The 17,269-nt window shown below is 35.8% G+C and overlaps 1 pseudogene; it reads left to right on the top strand.

Annotated features, from left to right (window-relative positions):
- Positions 1–15,461: 15,461 nt before the first annotated feature.
- On the top strand, positions 15,462–16,410 carry LOC143643223 (olfactory receptor 8C8-like; annotated as a pseudogene).
- The last annotated feature ends 859 nt before the right edge of the window (positions 16,411–17,269 follow it).

The raw sequence follows: 17,269 nt of genomic DNA, 5'->3' as shown, positions 1-17,269 counted from the left end.
TGATGAATAGAAGCTGTAAAAATAGGGCTCACAAAATATTCTTGTTTTGTGTGACAGAAAAGTAACTGCACACCACTCCTTTCAAGTAGATTAGGAAAAGATGCCCTCACAGGATATTCATCCGTGAATGGAGTTAAGTATGTCTGTAATTCCTATAGTTATCGTGAATTTTGGAAGGTTTGAAAACACCGTTGTTTAAAAAAATAGCCTTAAAATTTAATAATATCTGTTAAAAACATTATTTAAATCTGATTACTGTTATTGCTATGAGAGTGAAGGATCAGATATTTCATGTATTTTAATATTTATCTCATTATCATAATTTTTTTAACTCTTATTTCTCAAGCAGAATTTGAACACATAGTATCTACATCTGTCCTTCTTTGCTTGTATCTATTAAATTGCCTAGTTAAATATCTTATAATTGTTTTGCTTGAATTTTTCTCTAAAGTATATCATTTTAAATTTTACAAACTGATAGAGCCAAAAATTAAGGTATATATCATCAAAGTCTAAATTCTTGGTACTTTGTTGAAAATATGTGAAGCAGAGATCTAGCACGTTCTCTAGAACTCCCTGGTGTATTGTGATTTGCAAGCAGCCTGACTCTGCTTTCAAAACTAACAGGTTTATTTCACTATTTGAACTTACATTCGTGCATTGACTAGCAAATCTAGTCACTTATTTTTGAAACTATAATAATATTTTATAATATTTAGAACTAAAATTATTGACATTCAAATCTTGTTTTTGGAAATTAATAAAACAGATATAAAAATTTAGAATGTAACTCAAACGGACATTTGCACACCAATGTTTATAGCAGCGTTATTTACAATTGCAAAGAGATGGAAACAGCCAAAATGTCCATCAAGGGACGAGTGGCTAAACAAACTGTGATATATACATACAATGGAATATTATGCTGCTTTAAGACAGGATAAACTTATGAAGCATGTAATAACATGGATGGACCTAGAGAACATTATGCTGAATGAGTCTAGCCAAAAACTAAAAGACAAATACTGTATGGTCCCAATGATGTGAATCGACATTCGAGAATAAACTTGGAATATGTCATTGGTAACAGAGTCCAGCAGGAGTTAGAAACAGGGTAAGATAATGGGTAATTGGAGCTGAAAGGATACAGACTGTGCAACAGGACTAGATACAAAAACTCAAAAATGGACAGCAGAATAATACTTAATTGTAAAGTAATCATGTTAAAACACTGAATGAAGCTGCATCTGAGCTATAGGTTTTTTGTGTTTTTTTTTGTTTTTTGGTTTTTGGTTTTTTTTTACTATTATTACTTTTATTTTTTTCTCTATATTAACATTCTATATCTTTTTCGGTTGTGTTGTTAGTTCTTCTAAACCGATGCAAATGTACTAAGAAACGATGATCATGCATCTATGTGATGATGTTAAGAATTACTGATTGCATATGTAGAATGGTATGATTTCTAAATGTTGGGTTAATTTCTTTTTTTCTGTTAATTAATAAAAAAAAAAAGAAGGAAAAAAAATTTAGGATGTATAAGCTTATCTATAGCTATTGAATGTTTAGAGGTTTTGTATCTGTGCATTAGTAATTTCTTTAAGCCATGGATATTGTCATACACATCTTTCATATAATGTTATATCATAGATACTCCATAAAAATTTTAGGCTTGAAAAGTTTTGTTTTGCTTACGTGCATCCCCATATTAACATATTGCAAGGGATTTAAACTATTTTGTACATAAAATATTATCATTATCTATACCCTGTTCCTTAGCCGATCTGTTTTGGCCAGGTACAGTTGGAGTTCTAGCCATGTGGTCTGGAAGGCTGTGTGGCCCATAGTAGGTAGGGCTTCTGGGAGTCCAGTATGGGAGCGGCTCTGACATGACAGCACACTGTGTCTTTGGAAGGTGAGAAGAACAATGTGTAAACCACGTACTCCCTGCCCCATTCAATGGTCAAGCCACAGAGCTTCTCCATCACCTGAATGACAGCTGTAGCAGGCACATGCAGAGGGGGGCAGCACCCATTGTGGACAGGTGCCCTCGGGGCTGCTGTGGAGCTGCAGGAGCACAGTGTGCAGCCTTAGGGGCTGCCGTCTCAGTGATGGGGCCAGGCTGGGGATCCTGATGGTTCCTGTTCCAGGCGGGACCCGAGTCTGAGTCTCCCCCTATCATGCACTTGTCTGTTTCCAGCTGTTGTGTTCTTTTAGTGGCATGTCTAAGCTAGTTGCAGTGTGAGTGCTCTAATGTTGCCCTTGGTATATAATGAAAATACTGATTTATTTCTTTTACCATCTGATATAACTTACATATTGCACAGTTCACAAAAAAAAACCTTTATAGTTTAATGAATAATGGAAAAAATAAACGTACACCCCATTTAGACCATAAAATAAAATATTGCCAGGTTATTAATATGTTATTCAATGTTTTTTAGCATTTTTATTAAATAGGTTTGAAAGTCCCAATAACATAGACCAACAATTGCAGGTAGGCAAGTTATTAAATAGTATATCCATGTGAATTTGCCCCAAATAATGGTAGTGGGCTGGATACACTCACTATTTCAACTTTGGTGATTAACTTCATAATTGGAAAAATTTTTGTATAAACAAACTTTAAATATTAAAAATGTGAGATGTCCTATATTGTAGTTTTGTGACCTTTTTTCAGGTTTGTTGCCATTAGATATTTGATAGACATTTAAAGTTTACACATAATCATTTAAGTAATGTTTACAAATTTGGGGGTGAGAAAATACATGGATGAGATGAGACAGCTGTACAAAATATCTATATACATTCCTTCTGAATTTTCTTATATCCTTTGGATTTACCTCCCTCTGATTCCTATTGAAGCAAGATAAATAGGACAATAGAACGTCCCTGGTTTTCTATTCAATTCTGAGAGAGTTAACAGACCACTTTCAGTTCTTTGTTTCTTATCTAGCTCCAAAGGAACTAATAGAGAGCTGCAAAATTCCTGGACCAAAAATTTCCCTAAAGCCCCAAAACCACTGAAACCTTCCCAAACCACAAAAGCTTGTAAATTTCTGGGCCCAAAGCAAACTCTTAGTCAATGATAGGAACATAGGGTCATAAAGATTGTTAACCACTTGTCCAAAGACAAATTTTAGGTATGTGACAACAGACTAGTAATTCTGCTATCTTCTTCTAGAAGAAAGACCCCTTGTAAAATAAGCTGGCCCACTCCACTCAGTGTGACTCCCTCCCTTGACACATCACATTTAACCCCTTTAACGTTCACTCTCTCTTTAATAAACTTTACTTATTCCTACCGGCCCTCTCATCTCTAAATTCTTTTAGTTTCTAGACTATTGAACTTGGATCTGGGCTCAGCCGGCAGCATTGCCCACCAGGCCCCAGTTACACTGTATCTGAACCATTATACCGTGAGCACCCAGAATATGCTGTTGACCATTTTAATCTGTTTTATTATTTAGTCTACTTTCATTGTTATTATTTTTGCTATACAACAGCTTTTTAATTCTGGATTTTTAAAAATGAAATTTTAGAGAAATAAGGAGGAAAAAATAAAATATCTACAACATAAATTGAGCAATTTTCTCTTGCCCTTAATAGCTGATTCAGCTTTGTAAGCACCTAGTAAGATGTTTTCTTCCCACATTCACTCCACATGTCCCGTTGTTTCTGTCTCTCAGCGCTGATGTGGTTCCATCTTACTTACTTAGAATATATCCATTAAAATTCTCAACTTGTATATATTTCTTTCAGTAAACTTCAGTTATCCTCTTTAATAAACTGAAAGTCTCCCCTCTCTAATAAGTCTCTGCCCACTGACTCCTCATTTCTAATATTCTCTCTGATGGAATTCTCCAGCTAACCACTAATTTTGAAGTACAGTCACACTGTTGCTTCTTGAGCCTTCATGAGTGAAGTGGGCTTTTCTGGCTTTTGTAATCAGCCCAGCATATCTGAAGCATTAACCGATTATGCCTTTCACATATTCCACCTTGCCTGAGAGAAGCTGTTGGTGACATCTTATGACCATAAGTGGAAAACCTGTTCAGACTGGAACCTGCATTGAGGAAAGAGGACCAAAATAAAAGGATTGAGAGTAACAAGGTTGGTCACATCAAATGAATCGCTTAGTTATGGTTCACCCCAAACCAAGGAAAACCTTTGAGGTTTCTATTAGGAAACAACTTCATTTTTCTTATCTAAGCTGCTTGTTCACCAATGCCAGTGTTATTCACAATAATTTGACTGATTCTCTGTTTATTTATCAGCAAAAACCATGGCTTAATCTTACAAAATATATTTTTCTTGGAAATAGATTATAAGAAAACATTTTCATTTAAAACCTGCAAAATATTCACACAAACAATTTTAAATTGTTAACAATAAAACATTATTTATGATGTTAAACCCTAACAGCTGCTTTTGGTACTCATTTTCAAAGGCTTCTTGAGAACATGAGTAATCCATTCTTTATGTTCTTTCAAATTTGCAGTTTTAACATAGCTAAGTAACAAAACTTCACTGATTCAGATTTAATCATGTTACATTTTTTGACCATGTTATTGGATGTAAAGAAAAGCAAATCCTTTAATCTGTGCCATTAAACTTTGAATATGCTATTTTAGCTACTTACTATAATTTTCTTAGTTAGCATATTTAAAATGTTTACTTCTTCTTAATTCTTAAAGGATATTTACGTTAGGTATAGAAATCTAGCTTCAAAGATATATATTTTTAAATAATCCAAAGGTGTTACTTTACAATCCATTGCTTTACAATATTTTTAGGAAAAGTCTGTTGTGATGCTCACATTGATTCTTTAGTGCGTGTCTTTTTTTTCTTTTCCCTGTGGCTTACTCTCTTTAAGATTTTTGTCTTCATCCTTAGTTTTCAGTAACTTGAACATCACATCCCTTCAAGTTTGCCTGTTTTTCTGCATGTAGTTCTTTGAGATTCTTGAATGTTTAGGTTTCCAATTTTAATACATTTTGCAATAATGGTCATTATTTATTCAAATATTTTTTCTGACCCCCTCCCTCTCTTGGATTCTAATTATCCATGTATTAGACCCCTGGAAGTTGTGTCATATCTCAGTAATATTCTCTTCATATGTAAACCTCTCATTCTAATTCACTGTGCATAGTTTTTAATTTCAGGTACATGATTTTTGTCTTTGTAATTCTAATTGGATTGTTGTTCTTTTTTGAGTGTCTAGTCAGTATACTATTTCTTCCAGTTTTCCTTAAATAAATGGCACACATTTATTGTTGAATTATTATTATCTTGGTCTACTGACTTTAGTATATGTGTTATTTTGGATTATGTGTCTGCAAATTGATATTTTCTTTATCATGAATTGAATTCTCCTGCTTCTTTGCACACCTTGTTTAACTTAATTTTAAGGTTCTTCTTATTGGTGTGAAATGACATAACAAATTTGTGATTTGTTTGATTTGAAATTACTCATTTTGGAGTTTGCTATTGTTATGTTTAGCTGTTTATGTGCAGAGCTCCTAGGGCAATGTTTCCCTCTTGGCTCAATCTGCACGAAGATGAGTCTTAGGCACTGTTTGATGTTTAAGCAGGTTATTTAAGCAGTGATTTTACAAGAGTAAGAGTGGGAGCATGTTGGTATCTTGTGCATTTTAAGTCAGGGGTCACGCAACTGATAATCTGGGAGGGGCTCTGTCTGGTGATGACTCTTAGAATGGGGGAGTCTCTCCTCTCTCTTATGTTTGTATTTAATCTACCTCTATTTAGGGGGACTGAGGCCATCTTCATCAGTAGGTTATTTGTCCCCTTGAATGTAAAGGGGTTTGCTACACCAACATGTTTTTGTAGTTATTTCTGTAATATTATTTTGTAGTTATTTTTGTAAAAATTACTTTATAAGTAAACCTGTTTAAGTATCAGACAGTATCTAAGACTCATCTTGATGAAGATTGAGTCAAGAGGATTTCTCTCCCCTGAGCCTCCATCTCCCAAAGCCCTGAACATGACAATGTATTGGACACCTTTGGCCAAGATAGGCGCCCTGAGAGGGAGGAGTTTGAGGCAGACTGGATCTGGGGTCTTTTGCCTTTTGCAACACAGCTATTGCCCCTCTCTGCTGTGTCAGGATGCCATTTGTCAACATGAGGGATCCTTGTACCTAAGTTTTTGATTATGGGCCAAGAAGTTGTCATTTATATAACACCACAAGCACTTGTCAGATGGAAGCCAGAAGACCACGAAACTGTGTTGCACAGACCGTGGGGGGTTGTTGAGGTAAACCAATGTGTATCATTGGCTTTTGAAATGAAATTGAATTGAGTGTGATTTGCCTTGTATATTGGCACTGAATACTACATGTTGGCCAGGTCAATAAGAGAAAACTAAATGGAACAAGCATTTTGAACTTTTTAAAAAATGGTGGCAATATTTGTCTGTAAGAAGGGCTTTTGCTAGCATCCTTGTTGAGGCTGTAATAATTAAAGGCTTGCTTCATGGTTTATTTGTTTTCATTTTGGCCTGGTCTAAGTACAGGCCAGATTGTGGGTTCAAAGGTGAGATAATGGTTTCTAGAATGCATGTTTCTATCATGTCATATATATCTGGGCATATTTTTTTAGTTTTCTGTTAGTCGATATAGTGGAATGTTAAGCACATAGAGGGGCTTAGAGAGTTTTATTTGTTTTCAGTGGACATGTACAATTATCAGCACAAAGTATTGACCTTGGTCTCTTTGGTGGAACTAGAGTGTTAGAATGTCCACATTCATGATAGGATATGGCAGTGGAGAGGCTGGCAGCAGGAAAATCTGGCCATGCATAGAGGATAGGTCTTATCTTCATGGTGGCAGGTGTCTAACATACTGCCCCCTCCCAGTCCATCAACTGGCTCTGTGCAGCCAGGGCGTTGCACTAGTGAAGTGAGGATCAGTGTGACCTATAATCTAGTGTCCAATAAGGTCATGAAAGTTTTTAGGTTTTCAGGCTTCAAAATCACACAGGCTGGGCGAACAGGTATTTGCCTTCTGTGGTTGTGCCTGGGGATGACTGCTAGAACCGAAAACAAGCAGGAGCTGGCATTGTTGAGGGTATGGAGCTTGTTTGTCCCACAGGTGGCATGGTCTTCCAGTTTGGGTATTTAGTGTCTTTAGGAACCCATAGACTTGTTGGCAGTCATCACCCTGATTCAGCAGTAGGCAGCACAGGTGAAGGGTGTGTGTGGGGTGGGGATAAGGAATGGAGCATTTTTCCAAGTTGTTCCAGGTAGGGTGGGCAAGCTGTTGTTCATTCTGGGTCTTAGGTGTCACAGAGAACCACTAAATAATCTTCCAGGGTTATACAATTATACATTCCCACCAGCGTGAATAAATGTTCCTGTTTCTTCATATCCTCTCCAACATTTGTAGTTTCCTGTTTGTTTAATAGCAGTCATTCTTATAGGTGTGAATGATATCTCATTGTGGTTTTGATTTGCATTTTCCTAATAGTAATGACAATGAACATTTTTTCATTTGCTTTTTTGCATTTGTATTTCCTCTTCAGGAAAATATCTACTCATATCTTTTTGCCTATTTAATAATTGTTTGTTTACTATTTTGTTGTTGTGTTGTAGAATTTCTTTATATGTACTAGATATTGAACCCTTATCAGATATATGTTTTCTAAATATTCTCTCCCCTTGAGTTGACTGCCTCTTCAACTTTTTTGTGTCTTTGAAGTACAAAAGCATTTGATTTTGAGGAGTTCTCATTTATCTATTTTTTCTTTTGTTGCTTGTGCTTTGGGTATAAGGTCTATGAAGCTACCCTTTATCACTAGGTCTTAAAGATGTTTCCGTATACATTCTTCTAAGAGTTTTAAGGTATTGGATCTTGTATTTAGGTCTTTGATCCACTTTGAGCTAATTTTCATATAGGGAGTGAGGTATGGGTCATCTCTCATTCCTTTCGTTGTGGATATCCAGTTCTTCCAGCTCTGTTTATTGAAGATAAAATTCAGTGGATTTGGAGGCCTTGTTGAAAATCAATTGAACATAGATCTGGGGTTCTATTTCCAAACTACCAATTTGATTTCATTTATCACGTGCTATCTTTGTACCAGTATCATGCTGTTTTGGCCACAGTGGCTTTATAATAAGCTTAAAAGTCAGGTAGTGTAAGTCTTACCACTTTGTTCCTTTTTAGGATGTTTTGGCAATCCAGAGTCAGTCAAGGCCTCTTTCCTTTCTAAATAAATATGGTGACTAGGTATTCTACATCTGCAAAGTAGGTTGTAGGAATCTTTTTTTTCCCACGGGCAGGCACCAAGAATTGAATCTGCGTCTTCAGCATAGGTCATAAGAATTTTTATTAGAATTGTTTTGAATCTGTAGATCAATTTGGGTAGAACTGACATCTTCGTGATGTCTACCTTTCCTGTCCGTGAACACGGAGTATCTTTCCAACTATTTAGGTCTTTTTAAAATTTCTTTTAGCAAAGCTTTGTAGTTTTCTGTGTAGAAGTCATTTGAATCCTCTTCTTCAGGATTCATAGTAATCATCCCTCTCTTGTTTCTGATTTTGTTTATTTGCATGTTCTTCGCTTTTGACTTTGTCAGTCTGGAGAAGGATTTGTCAATATTGTTGGTCTTCTCGAAGAACCAAACTTTTATTTTATTTTATTATTATTATATTTTTGTTCTCCAATTTATTCATTTATGCTTTCATCTTTGATATTTCTTTTCTTCTACATGCTTTAGGGTTGGTTTGCTCTACTTATTTTAGTTTCTTCAGCTATTAAGTTAGATCTTTGGTTTTAGCTCTGTTTTCCTTTTAAATGTATGCTTTTAGAACTATAGATTTCCCTTTGAGCAACGCCCAAGCCTCATCCCATAGGTTTCAATATGTTGTATTCTCATTTTTTATTTATCTCCAGATATTTACTGGTTTCTCTTGAAATTTCTTCTTTAACCTACTGATTGTTTAAAATTGTGTTGTTTATCCTCCCTGTATTTTTGAAAGTTCTGTTCTTTGGTGGTTATGGATTTCCAGTGGGAACATAGTATCTGGGCACTTTACAGTCAGGGGGTCATATAACTGACTGACTATAAGGGTCTGTGTCCAGAGGGGACTTTTAAAATTAAGGGAGCTTCTCCACTCTCTCCTACCTATATTTAGTGAGAGTGAATTATCAGGTGTTTTTTATACAAATAAACCCTTTAAAATTTTCAAAATTGTATCTATGTTCAAGTATACTTAACTAATAAAATCTCCTAGCTAAGGTTACAGCACACTCGTAGGTGATGCGTGGTGTCAGCTCTGAGAAACACTTTATTGGACCTATTACTATCTATACATTTTGTAGGCATAATGAGTCTTTAAATATATCCCAGCTATTTAATAAGGCCTACAGATTGATGTCTGGCCATTACTGTTGATGAAAGAAACACAAGCTCATTGTAATACTTGGTGGCTGTTATGGGTAAGAAGCTTAGATGGAAAGAAATGGTAGTCTGCAGTTCATCTGACTGTGTCTTCTTTGTACTCCCTCTATGTGTTTTCCTCAGATTCAGTGGCTTTCTCCAAGTTGTAGAACTGAATTAAATAAAAGAATTTCTTTTATGGATACATCAGAGTTCTTTGCTACATAAAACTACTGTTCTAAATAATCCAGTATTATGTCTCTCATGTGGAATAGAAGGGTATGGATTTCCCTTCTGATGTCAATTTTAGAGTTTAGAGATGGGTTACAAAAAAAGTAACACAATAGCTTTCCATAATATTTCTCAATTGACAGTATAAAATATGAGATTTTAAATTTTTTGCTTTAAATACTTAGAGTAAATTTACAAATCTTTAAGTGTACAAATTAATGGCTCTTTTAAATATATATACCCATCCCGTTTTCCCCATGAATGTAATATAGACTACTTCCATCATATCAGAACATTTTCTCTTGCCTTTTCATAGATAATCCTCATAACCAACCTTCAGGCAACATTTCTAAAATTATTTTCACTATGATTCTTTAATGTCTGCTTTTAGAACAACTTCAAAATGACATCATACAAGATGCGGTCTTTTGTATTTAACTTTTTCACTAATAATGATATTTTTATACTCCATTTTGTTGTCTGTCTCAGTAGTTTAGCTTATTATTGCTGAGTAAGATTCTTTTGTATGAATAAATCACAGTTTGTTTATCCATCCTCTAGTTGATAGTTATTGCATTTGAGTTTAGATTTTGGTCATAATTAATATGCTGCTGTTAGTATATATGTGCAAGTCATTTTGGAATTCTATGTATTAATTTTCTTTGGGAATATGTAGGAATTGAATTGCTGCATGATAAGCTAAGAATTTCACTTTATAAGAAACTTCCAAACCATTCCCAGGTAATTTATTACTCTATATTCCCACCATTAATATAAATAAATTAAAGTTGTTTCACATCTTCATCAACAATTTGTGTTGTAGACTTTTTAATTTAGCTGTTATCATAGATGTGAAAATGTGAATTAGAAATTCATGGTATGTGTGTGTTCAAATTTTCATTTACTGAGATATAATTTAACTAGAGTCAAATAAACACTTTTTTGTTTAGAATTCTGTAAGCGATGTCAGACACGTGCACTAGAGAAACCGCACCAAAATCAAGATAGTCCTCCACGTCCCTTTATAGTTAAATCCTTTTTCCACCCCAGGCACAAGGAGCCACTGATCCGATTTCTGTTCACTCAGTTTTGCCTTTTCCAGAACGTCATTTAAACTGATGCATAAAGCATATCATTTTTTGCTTTGACCTCTTTCTCTTAACATAATGAATTTGAGATCATCTGTATTGTTACCCATATCTGAGCTTCATCCCCATATTTCTGCATGAGATTCATGGAGATTTTATTCTAAAAAATATTTATCCATTAATCAGCTGAAGAATGGTAACTGAGAATAGACGTAATTTTATTAATTTTATGTGAAAATAAGCTTTTATTCTTGCAATTACCTTGGATTGCAACACCTTCATAAGAGTCTGCCAAATTGTTCCCCAAACTGACTGCACCATTTGCATTCCCACAGGTAATTCGTGAGAATTCATTTTGTCCCACCTCCTTACCAACACTATGTACAGTTCAGTTTTATTTTAATTTGTTTTTAAATTTTAGCCATTTTAATAAATTTATGGTGACATCTATGGTTTTAATTTTTTTTACCTAATAAAAAATAAGGTTGAGTATCTTTACACGAATTTATTTGAATTCTGTATCTTTTTTCTTAAATGTTGAGTTACATATGTTGCTCATTTACTTATTGAATTGTGCATTTTCTCATTAACTTTTTTTTTTTTTTTTTAAGAGAGAGGGAGGAAAGGAAGGAAAGACAGAGAAGGAAGGAAGGATGGAAGGAAGGAAGGGAGGAAGAAAGGGAAACATTTTTAAACATTTTCTTGTTTTATTATATTTTGTTTGTTTGTTTGTTTTTTTTTTTTTACATGGGCTGGGGCCGGGAATCGAACCGGGGTCCTCCGGCACGGCAGGCAAGCACTCTTGCCCGCTGAGCCACCGCGGCCCGCCCTTTTCTCATTAACTTTTAAGTGTTCTTTATATATTCTGAATACAAGTTACTTATTAGATATATCTTTTCAAATATTTTACCAGTCTATGTCATGATTTCCTCTCCTTTACTATTATCTGTCTCAGAGAAATAGGCCTTTATTTTTATAATACCCAATTTAACATTTTTATTTGTTTGTCTTATGGCTTGTGCTTTTGGTAGCTCCTCTTCAGAATCTTTTCTAAAGCCTATGTCAGGAAGTTTTTCCCTTTTGTTCTCTCCTAAATGCCTTATAGATTCTAGTTTTAAATATACTCCTTTGGTTTATTTGTGAATTATTAGAGAGGTTTCAGGTTTATAAAAAAATCTTGTAGAAAGTGTAGAGATCCTATATACCCCCTCCCACAGATTTCTCTATTTTGAAAGCTGCATTCATATGTTACCTTTCTTACAATTTATGAAATATTATTGTAATTACACTAATAACTATATTTCAAGATTTATATTAGTCTTCATTTTTTCTGTTTTACATTCTATACTTTTTTAAAATTTGCTTTCTGGAAACATATATACAATTTTTCTTTTTACTCCCTCAAATGAGCATTCAGTGGTGTCACTTATGTTCACAGTGTTATGCTACCATCACCACCATCCATTATTAACACTTTACCATCACCCGAAACAGAAGCTCTGTATCATTTAAGTAAGAATTCCCCATTCCTAATCCCAATCCTAGTCTCTTGTACCCATGTTGTAGTTTCAGATTCTATGAATTTGCTTATTCTAATTATTTTGTGTAAGTCAGATCATAGCATATTTTCATTTTGTGTCTGGCTTAATTCATTCAACATGATTGTTTCAAGGTTCATGCATGCTATGTGCATCAAACTCCAGTCCTTTTTATACCTGAATAATTTTCCATTGCGTGTGCATACCACATTTTGTTTATCATTTCATCTATTGATGGATGCTTGGACTTCTTCCATCTGGGCTATTGTGAATTATGCTGCTATGAACACTGGTGTAGGAATATCTGTTTGAGTTTCTGCTTTCAGTTCTTTGGGATGTATACTTAAAAGTGGTATTGCTGGGTCACATGGTAATTCTACACCCAACTTCCTGAGGAACAAACAACTGTCCTCACTGTGGCTGCACCTTTTTATATCCCCAGCAATAATTATCAAGTGTTCCTATCTCTCTCTGCATTCTCTCCAACACTTATTTTATCCATTTTTAAAATAGTATCTTTTCTAGTGGGTATGGAATGGCATGTCATTGTGGTTTTCACTAGTGGTTAATTATATTGAACATCTTTTATTTGTATTTACTAGACATCTATATGTATTCTTTGGATAAATGCTTGTTGAAGGCTTTTGCCCATTATCACATTGGGTTGTTCTTCATTTTATTATTTTTTTTAACTTTTTCTATTGTATAATATAACATATAAACAAAAAATATGTAGCATATATACAAAGCAAAGAAAGAAAAGAGCAATAGTTTTCCAAGCACTCTTCAACAAGCAGTTACAGGACAGATCCCAGAGTTTGTCATGGGCTACCATATCATTATTTCAGATTTTTCCTTCTAACTGCTCCAGAATATAGGAGACTAGAAGGAATAAATATTTTTTTCATCATCACAGTCATCCCTTTTTTTCTATTTTACAAAAAATAACATACACACAAAAACGCAATAAATTTCAAAGCACAGCACAACAATTAATTGTTGTACAGATTTCAGAGTTTGGTAGGGTTTACAATTCCAAAATTTTAGGTTTTTACTTCTAGCTGCTAAGAGATACTAGGGACTAAAGGAAATATCAATTTAATGATTCAGCAATCATATTTGTTTGTTAAACCTTACCTTCTCTGTATAACTGCATGATCACCTTTGATCTTTCTAGCTTACTCTTTAGGGGTATTTGGGCTATGGCCATTCTAAATTTTTCTTATTCTTTGTTACTGACAGTTTGAAGGGGCTGTCAGTAACATGGGGTAGGGAGATGGAACTAGTTGATTTCTAGAAAAGCTGGCCCCTTTAGGTTTCAGGATTTATCTGATCCAGGGACCCATCTGGAGGTTGTAGGTTTCTGGAAAGTTACTGTAGTGCATGGAAACTTTATAGAATCTTCTATATTGCCCTGGTGGTCTTTAGGATTGTCTAGAATGGTTTTTGTTGGGGGTTGGCAAGTTATGATAAGTAGCAATGTCTAATTTAAGCTTATGTAAGAGTGACCTCCAGAGTATGTTGCTTTTTATTGAATAGTGGGATTTATTTACACATTCAGGATATGAAATTTTTATAGGATATATAGATTCCAAATATTTTATTCCATTCTGTAAGTTTCCTTTTCACTTTCATGAAGAAGTGGTTTTTTTTTTTGGCATGGGCAGGCACTGGGAATTGAACAGTCTCTGGCATCGTAGGCGAGAACTCTGCCACTAAGCCACCATCGCCCGCCCTGAAGAAGTCTTTTGATGCACAAAAAGTTTAAATTTTTATGAGGTCCTATTAACCTATAAAGTGTGATACTGATGTTCAGTGGGTGAAGGCCAGGGATACTTTGCATTGTATGATATAACGACAGTTCAACACAATAAACAATTTTCATGTCAAAAATGTCTGCTTTGCCACACAGTCCAGAATCTCAGATATATATGAATATTGAAAAGGAGAAAGGGAAGAGGTGCTAACATTTATTAGGCTCTTTTATGTGCCAGACATGGTCCTCATACTTTATGTGAAGAAACTCCTTCCATACCCTACTTATTTCAATGGATAGCTAATCATTTTGCATGAGAATACAAGGTTCAGCGGGTATCCTTCACTTGTCTAAAAATCTCACAATTAGGAAGTAGAGAAGTGTTTAGTACACTCAGTTTGACTTGAGGATCCACCGCCTTAACAATTTTATTGCAGCATTTATTGAGTTGAAATGCAAGAGAATAATCAATATTAAACCAATGATCTCATTTTTATTAGTGCAATCACAAAGTCTTCTAGAAAACTACTAGAAATTGCAGATGACTTTGCTCCTAGACCTTCTTTAGATCAGTGCTTAGGATCCAAGAGATTCTGAGGTAAGAGACCAATGGAGCCATCATTCCATTGTACTGTGGATTAGGAGTTCGTCATAAGAAATTTAAGCTTAGAAAATCATTGAGTCCCTGTAGACACAGGCTCATTAATTCTCCCCTTCAGAGACTCATTGAACTTCTGAGGAAACCAATGAGAGAGGATATTTTTCTGTACTTCAGATCAATTTCCCCATATACCTAGGGCATGAAGTTCATCCCCGTTCAAACTATCTTACTGTTGGGGAAGCAAATATAATGGCGCTGTTTTCCTCCTTACAAGTGAAGAGGACCTTCTGGGCAAATTCTCAGGTAGAATTCTGGCTTATTTTTCAGAATACCTGTTCAAGTTTATAGAAGACTGAGTACTGTGCTGATAGCTAGAGTGTCCTTCCATCATTGGAGAATTTTTTCTCCCTCATAATAGTTGGGATGAAGGGTCCTCAAGGCCCAGCATCAGTGGAACCTTCAGGCAACAGAAATCATCCATGAACTACTAATTTCTTTCCACACTCACAACCACTTAAGTCAAGGATTTTGGAGGGGAGCACTTGATGTGAACCTGGGAGAAGTCATCATCAGAAGGAGGAAATGCTGAGACATTAGGCAGTCTACCAACATAGTGACCCACAAGCTAAGCAAGGAAGAGAGAAGAAGGGAGGAATAACTGGATGCTCAGGATTGGAGAATCTTCTCTGGTAATCAGGCTCCTGGATAACCTGCTGTGTGTCTTCACACATCCATCATCTTGTAAACCAGCAGATACAAAACTCACTCTGCAGATAAAGACTGAAGGTACATTGCTGTTGTCATCTTTACCCCTGCTCCTGCAGCTCATTCTCATGAAGTGAACAACTATGGAAAATGACTCTTTTGTGACTGACTTTATCCTGACAGGATTAACATACCAACCTGAACTCCAGCTGCCCCTGTTTTTTCTGTTCTTGGTGAACTGTATGGTCACCTTGGTGGGAAATTTGATTTTAATAAATCTTATTTGCCTCAATTCCCACCTTCACACCCCCATGTACTTTCTCCTCTTCTATCTGTCCTTCATTGATCTCTGCTATTCATTCGTTTTTACCCCCAAAATGCTGATGAGCTTTAATTCAGAGAGGAACATCATCTGCTTTGCAGGATGCATGGCTCAGCTGTTTTTCTTCTGCTTCTTTGTCAACTGAGTGCTATGTGCTGACAGCCATGGCCTACGATCGCTACGTGGCCATCTGTAAGCCCCTACAGTATACTGTCACCATGTCCCCTCAGGTATGTTCTCTCCTGATGTCTGCTTCATATGTGATGGGGTTTGCTGTTGGGATGACTCACACAGGATGCATGGTCAGGCTGATATTTTGTGATTCCAACATCATCAACCACTACATGTGTGACATCATCCCCCTGCTCCAGCTCTCCTGCAGCAGCACCTATGTTAATGAGCTCCTGGTTTCTATTATTGTGGGCATTGTTATTATAGTCTCTTGTCTTATTATCTTCATTTCCTATGCTTTGATTCTTTTCAATATCATTCAAATGTCATCAGCTAAGGGCTGGTCCAAAGCCTTCAGCACCTGTGGTTCCCACTTGATTACTGTTGGCCTTTTCTATGGATCTGGGCTGCTCGCTTATGTCAAGCCATCATCTGCTGGGTCTTTGGGTCAGGAAAAGTTTTTCTCAGTGCTTTATGCCAATGTGGTGCCCATGCTGAACCCCCTTATCTACAGCCTGAGGAATAGAGACGTCAAACTTGCACTGAAAAAAACCCTGAAGAGAATAACAAATAGAGCAGGACCAGTGGGGCAGCCTTAGTCCCTGGCTCTGCTGCTGTGTTTTTATTGTTTTTTGAACCACTTCATCCTCTTCTTCCTAGTGTTCTTTTCTGTCTTTCCATCTTTCTTGCTACTGTGATCTTGGAGGAATTTTTATTCTAATATCGTTTGTTCTTGCAACTTCTAATGTAATCAAGAAGATCCATTGTTTGACTTCCTCTCATTCTCACTCTCAAGGTGGTGACAACCTGTTTTTTTGCTTTGTTTTGTTTTCAGATAGGAACAAGGTTAATTTCATTCCGAGCTAGAGAGAACACCACCCACTAGATTGCTTTTTTTCTCTTTCCCATCCATGATGAGCTGTGCAGTAGGATATTGTGTGAACAGTTCTTTTCCTTGCTTTCTGTGAATTCACTGGGGCCCTTTCCCATGTAATTTACAACTGCGGTAAAACGGAGGAGGAGGGACCATAACTGTGGACACAGTAAAGTCGTAAATAGTTCCAGAAATTTTTAGGGTTATTTTAGTAATGGTTCTTGTGCTGTGTTTCTAGCCTCAGTCTATAAAGGAATTGAACACGTATCGGTAGGGTTCATTCCTTTCTTCTTGGGCATGTTTAAGGACCAGTGAGGATCCCCATCCTGCCCGTGGTCCTCAAGCTCCATCAGTGATGAAGATTTTAGGCAGTTCTTATTAATGCCTCTGTTTTATTGCTGTAATTAACCAATGCGTTCTCATAAATAAAATTGAAATTGTCTCTGATTAGCTATGTATCTGTAGAAGAGTTGTTATTTTCCACATTACATTTTCCTTTTTCTCCACAGAAATTTTGGATTTCATGGGGATTGTGATTAAAAATCACACAATGACATACTTGGCTACAGACTGGACTGTTATAG

This window comes from Tamandua tetradactyla, chromosome 8, assembly GCF_023851605.1.
Source record: "Tamandua tetradactyla isolate mTamTet1 chromosome 8, mTamTet1.pri, whole genome shotgun sequence".
Classification (NCBI taxonomy): domain Eukaryota; kingdom Metazoa; phylum Chordata; class Mammalia; order Pilosa; family Myrmecophagidae; genus Tamandua; species Tamandua tetradactyla.
The sequence above is the reverse complement of the archived record's forward strand: the minus strand, read 5'-3'. Positions and strand labels throughout refer to the sequence as shown.